Genomic DNA, 6355 nt, shown 5'->3' on the forward strand with positions numbered 1-6355 from the left:
AAATCTTGTACTTTTTTCCCCCACTATGTTTGTTTCACAGCTACTTTTCTGATCAATATTTTATACATAAAACACATGATCACCTCTAAAAGTATGTTTTTATAGATTAGACTTTGCCAACAGTATAAATTGTTAAAATGAGCACCTTGAAAACATTAAAATGCTGCAGATATGTGCACGTCAATGAATCAGTATTAATATTATAATATATATATGATGAATATATCACTCTAAATGGGGCCATTGTGCATTATGAAAAACTTTAATTACATTTTGCTTTGCTTGAGAGAGATTTTGAATGCAGAACTTTTACTTGTAATTGAGTATTTTTTCATTGTAGTTTTCTTTAGTTTTCTTTGTTATTCCTGCTGAAAAGCATCGTTTTCATCGGGTCATTTTTTTTAGAAAGTCTGACATGAAAGAAAAATAATAATCCGTAGCCGACATTGTGAAAAGAAAATGTAGATTATAGACTCTTTGTGCTTTGTTCTAGGTTTTAATATCGTCCCCAAATCCCCAACACAGACTGCAGTATGTATTGAATTTCACAACATCACTAGTAAGCAGTGAGAAAAGTTTTGAATCTCTAGATTGTTGCCTAGCGTAAAGGAAATCCATCTAAAACCTTATACTTTATAAAAATGGTCAGTAGAAATACAAATTATAAGTATTTTTTAGGTAACAAGCCTGCAAAACCAGATATACTGAAGTCTTTTTTTTAAAAAAAAAACAAAAAAAACAAAGGAAGACTGCACGATGATTAATGCAGCTTACTTATCTTGTTTGACATTTTCATTTCTCAAAAAGGTTTCTAAAATATTTTTATTCCTGAGTCACTAACAGGACCTTTCAGTCATCTGGTAGCAATGCAAATGCATAGAAAGTTAAACTTAATTACGCCTTTTCTTGAAAAAGTGCACTTAAAAATATCTCTCTGTCATTCAGTGGGTTGACAGCAGTGTGTGTGGTGCTGTGATGTATTCAGGATAAACCGTATATGCATCAACCATCAACTGTGTTCATGTATAGATATGATCGTCATAACAACTCCCCAAAAGTGAAGCTAAAACCTATATATAGGTCATAAGTCCTCCTCCATGTTAACAGTTGGGACATGAGTCAAACTAAAAGAGTACACGTCAAATAAAATTTTCCCAAAGATGGTTTCTGTCATTGTAGGTTGTTCTTATCATTTTTCTGATCAGTTTGTTTTTAATTAGTTATTTACCAACTTTTACTTGTAATTAAGTATTTTTTCATTGTAGTTTTCCTGCTTTTTACTCAAGTAAAAGATCTCAGTCTTCTTCCATCACTGCTTTTTTTTGTTTTGTTTTTACAGTTGCCGTCATTGTGAATGAAATTCAATTCAATGTAAATGAATGCTGGTGGGTTCCTCACTTCTCTAATAACCCATCAAGGCTTTAGTGATGTTAAAAAGTCGTCAATGAAGAGTTGTAATCGCGTTAATTGATGGATTCCTGATCGTCTGCAGCCCCTTTTCTAAAAGTTGTCAAATGATTAAACCGAAGGGATTTTTTAAAACCTGACAACTGGTAACTCAAATATTGTTCTTATTATTAGCTTGATTTATAAAGAAATAGTAAATTATTTAATAAGCCTGTTAGTTATAATGTAAAACCCCTTTTATAAGGATGGTGGACATGAGTCTCTTTAATCAGACAGTGTTATAATACTGATTTAATAATATGTGTTTGATAGATTTCTTTAAATGAAAATACAACTATAATAGCCTTTAAATGATTTTTCTTGAAATTTCCTTCATGCTTTTTGAATATAGAATACAAATGTATGTCTGTAAATTCACACAAAAACTCTCTAAGTGCTGGAAAATCAGAGGAATTTAGGGTCCTAAAAACGTGATCACAGGACAGATTGAGAAGCTTTAACCTGAATAACACACAGACTAGTATCCTGTTTATGATCGAGTATCACAGTTATGTTTTATTCTGCATATAAACGTCTTTTCCTGGTTTCAGAAACCAAGGTAAGCTAGCAGGAACACCACATAAACTGAGACACATCATTAACTCATGTAATAATGATGTACACGCTGAAAAATAAAAGAGTGAGTCTGCTTCTGATAATGCAGATGACACATTTTATTGTCACTCTCATCCTCTGTCGTTACTGAACATTAGATGGAGAAGATGAGTAATCTATTTTTGAAGCAGTTTATTGAAACTCATATGTGTGTCATCTTTTCATTTGTGTGTTACTCGGCCGGCTGAGAGTCTTGCATGCCAAACTTGCGGAACAAGCAACCACAAAAAGATTCCTGGACATTCAGGTCCGTCGGAGAAAAGAGATGATTGCGACAGTTTCTGCTTCCATGATGTGTAACCTGGCAACGGCTTGCCACATCGACCACATGGCCTTTTGAGGTTGATGATTCATTGTTTTAATAAATACAGTTTGATGAATTATTTGCAGAAGGTCCATTTACTGGAACTTGTCCTGTCTTATGTCAGAGTCTTCATCGGTGGCCATGATAAATATGGTTAAAAGCTCTGGAAGATTTAGCGCAAGTGGAACTTTTGCTAAGTATTTTTTTTGTCAAAGTTTTGTGTAATTTAGTAGAGTGAATGAACCCGATGCAACCTCTCCACTAGCTGCATGCATGATTGTACCTTCAGATTCTTGCTCAAAGACACTTGTTGATGGATTTATCTGTTTTACCGCCAAAACATTGTTGCTCGTCTCACTTTTAACAATCTGACAACGGACGGTTCAGTTGTTAATGTTCTGGTCCCCATTTCTGCAACACTTACTGCTTCATACTGTGATAAACTTTGACTTTTTGTAACAGCATTAATAAGACTAAGACGAAACCTTTTCACATATATTTCTTATTATTAACATGTACTCTTAGAATAAATGTGTTGTTCTCTTCTGTTCAAATGCTAAACATTTACCAGGTGATATGTGAAAATTATGTTCACTTTTTCATAATAGCATGAAACTTGGCACATTTGTACATTTTCAGAAATGGAGCCATCGCAAAAACACTTCGTGGCGGCCATTTTGCTTTCCGCCATAACTGAATTACGTATTTTGCACCATATCACCTGAACCTAACATGATAACACAGAAAAGGTGATGTCTATCCCCGTGTTTTGATGGTCAAGGATTACAATAATACCATATACAACATCATTAACTGTTCAGGTGAATAGTTAACCCCTAAACATCCACCCTTTTTATAGAATTTTGCCCATTTGGCACACCCAAATTAAGAGACAAACATTTAGCAGTAAGCGTCTTTGTTATTCCTGCTTTCATTGGGTAATTCCTTAGAAAGTCTGACATGAAAGAAAAATAGAAAAATAATAATCCAACAATCCGACATTGTGAAAAGGAAATGTAGATTATAGACTCTTTGTGTTTTGTTCTAGTTTTTAACATCGTCCCTGAATCCCCAACATAGACTGCGGTCTGTATTGAATTTCACAACATCACTAGTAAGCAGTGAGAAAAGTGAATCTCTGGATTGGAGATTGACGATGACTAATGCAACTCATCTGTATTCTTGTTTGACATTTTCATTTCCCAAAAAAAGTTTTTAAAACTTTTTATTCCTGAATCACTATGAGCTTTCAGTCATGTGGTAGTGATGCAATTACGTAGAAATGTCAAATTAAGCCTTTTCTTTCAAAAGTGTTACTTAAAAATAATCCTTATATATACATATATATATATATATATATATATATATATAGGTCATAAATCCCGCCCCGTCCATGTTAACAGATGGGACATGAGTCAAACTAAAGATCAAAGTACACGTCACATAAAATTTTTCCAAAGATGGTTTCTGTCATTGTAGGTTGTTCTTATCACACTGTTTGCCCAAGTGCTCATTTTTTCTGATAAGTTTGTTTTCTAATTAGTTATTTGGCGATATAAAAAGAGGAAGTGACATCATGATTGACAGCTGCTCTCAAACCTCCGCCAGGCTGACTCTGGCTCCAAATGACGCCACACAAACAAGATGGCCGCTCTGGGAAAAGAGATATTTTGGCGTCCATCTTTATATACAGTCAATGACATCAACTTCCTACTTAGGGAAATAAGTAGATGGTCTTTAAGCACATGACAGCGACAGTGAAGTGAATCAGTAATCAGAAGCACAGACACATTTTAAAACAATACTTAAAATACTTTATTCTTTGCACTACTGGTGTTCGGTACCTGATGGCACTCAGCCTAAAACTCAATCCCGTGATTTGGTGATTATGGCTCAAGTTTCCTGAACTTGGCTTTGTCTGCCGTAAATGTCATGCATAAAATACCAAAGTTGCATTGTTCTCAAATTGCATTGCATTGCAACGTTGTTGTACAATTTTGTGTTACAGAAGTCCCCCCCCCCCCACCCCCCCATCTTCTTAAAAGTCCTCTTCTGGATATGGCTGATTCATTGTACAGGCCTCAGTGTTCTTCATTTTTGTAGTTCTTCAAAGTCCATATTTTGTAGTTTAGTGTGTGTACAGAGTATGTAGTGTAAACATAGGCACTCTAGTTGTAAATGGCCATTAATCGTGGGCCTATAGAAGAGCTTTAATAACTTAAGGCCTGTACACATGGCACTGTGGCCTACTGGCTTTTCAAGCACTGACTCAGCCACCAAAAACAAAATAAATCACAGCAGGATAAAAACAGTTCCCACACTATTCTAGACAAACTGGTATCCAGATGTATTAGATATGTAACACATTGCCCAAACCTCCTCGAATCCCTGTAACAGAAGGCAGGCTGGATAAAATACTTCTGCTTGCGGGTTAGTAAGAAGACTAACAGTGTGTAGCCACGCTAGGTGCCCCATGAGGCCAGAAAAAAACAAAAAACTTGAGAAAACTTTTTCTGTTTTAGATTTTTACAACTAGTTGGACAAAAAAATGTAAAGTTTGTTCAGGGGGTGGCACCAGAATAAAGGCCATTTAGTCACATAAATCAAATGGTTAAAGGTGCAGTGTGTAAGATTTAGTGGCATCTAGCGGAACAGACTTGGCAGAAATGGAATATAATATTCATAAGTATGTTTTAATCAGTGTATAATCCCATGAAAATAAGAATCATGTCTTCGTTAGCTTAGAATGAGCCCTTTATATCTACAAAGGGGGGCAGATCCTGTTCCACGGAGGCCGCCATGTTTCTATAGTAGCCCAGAATGGACAAACCCAAACACTTGGTCTAGAGAGTTATCTAGTTCTCCTACACGCTTGGAAGGGGAGGGAGAGGGTAGGGGTATTAATTTGGTTGCAATCTGCAACCTCAATGCTAGATACTGCTAAATCCTGCACACTGGTCCTTTAAATTGACATCTAAGCTCAAATTTGATCAGCCTCAGTTGTACTTAGGCCCAGATGTGCTTTGAGCTCAATGTTGACATGCTAATTTTTAGCAAATATTCCCAGTTTAGCATGTTGGAATAATATACTAGTAAAGCTTAGCATGTATGCTAATTATCATGCTAACACACCGACGTAAGCATGTCAATATCCACTTAGCAAGTCTACATGCTTGTTAATACTATAGGATAGGTTCCAACGCTAATTACACATATGTACGATGACAGAGTTCTTGGTCACTTTCTTCAGGCTTCTGATCAGGTATTGATTAGTGGGCAGGTTTTAGAACATAGCTAGCTAGCTACATCGCAACATCCAGGAAAAATAGCAACAGATAAATGGTGTCAAGTGTGGATAACTATAACTATTAATGCTATACAGGTTGTTGTAACTCAATTAAATTTTTTTCCCCTCATTTGATCATTGTGAAACAATTAAGATTAACTGCTCCTAGCAACCATTACTGACAATTACATTTGAGGAATGTATATACAGTACCAGTCAAAAGTTTGGGCATACTGTCTTATTCAGGTGAATGGGAAGGGGTGTCCAAACTTTTGACTGGTACTGTACATATCACACTATTGAGAAGAAAAAAAAGCGCCCCTGTCAACAAGAAATATGCTAACATGAGCACAATGTCAAGGCTGTATCAGGCTGTCATAGCACAACTACACTGTAAGACATGAGGAGCAAAATCCACAATCCTTGTTAGATGCAAAAGTTTGAGGCTTCAGCGGTCAGAGTCGCCAAATCAAACCTACATGTTAGACAGTCCAGGGAGGACAGTGACTTTGGAAGATGCCCATTTGATTTGGCAAACAAATCAGACAGCTGAAGCTTCTTATTAGCTTCAGCTGAACGTTGTATAATGAAAGCAAAGGGACGTTGGATCTTGACCAGCATCTTTTGCAGCGTAGTCATGTTGGGAAGGGATTGTGTCATGGCCGGTATAAAGAGGAGGAACGATTAGAACGAACTATTACTCT

General features: G+C 36.1%; 1 long non-coding RNA gene across 1 annotated transcript in view; it reads left to right on the forward strand.

Moving 5' to 3' along the window:
- The window catches only part of LOC122982165, a 67077-nt gene that overhangs the window by 54220 nt on the left and 6502 nt on the right, over positions 1 to 6355 (forward strand). The window lies entirely within an intron of this gene.

The sequence above is a fragment of the Thunnus albacares genome, chromosome 5 (genome assembly GCF_914725855.1).
Source record: "Thunnus albacares chromosome 5, fThuAlb1.1, whole genome shotgun sequence".
Classification (NCBI taxonomy): Eukaryota; Metazoa; Chordata; class Actinopteri; order Scombriformes; family Scombridae; genus Thunnus; species Thunnus albacares.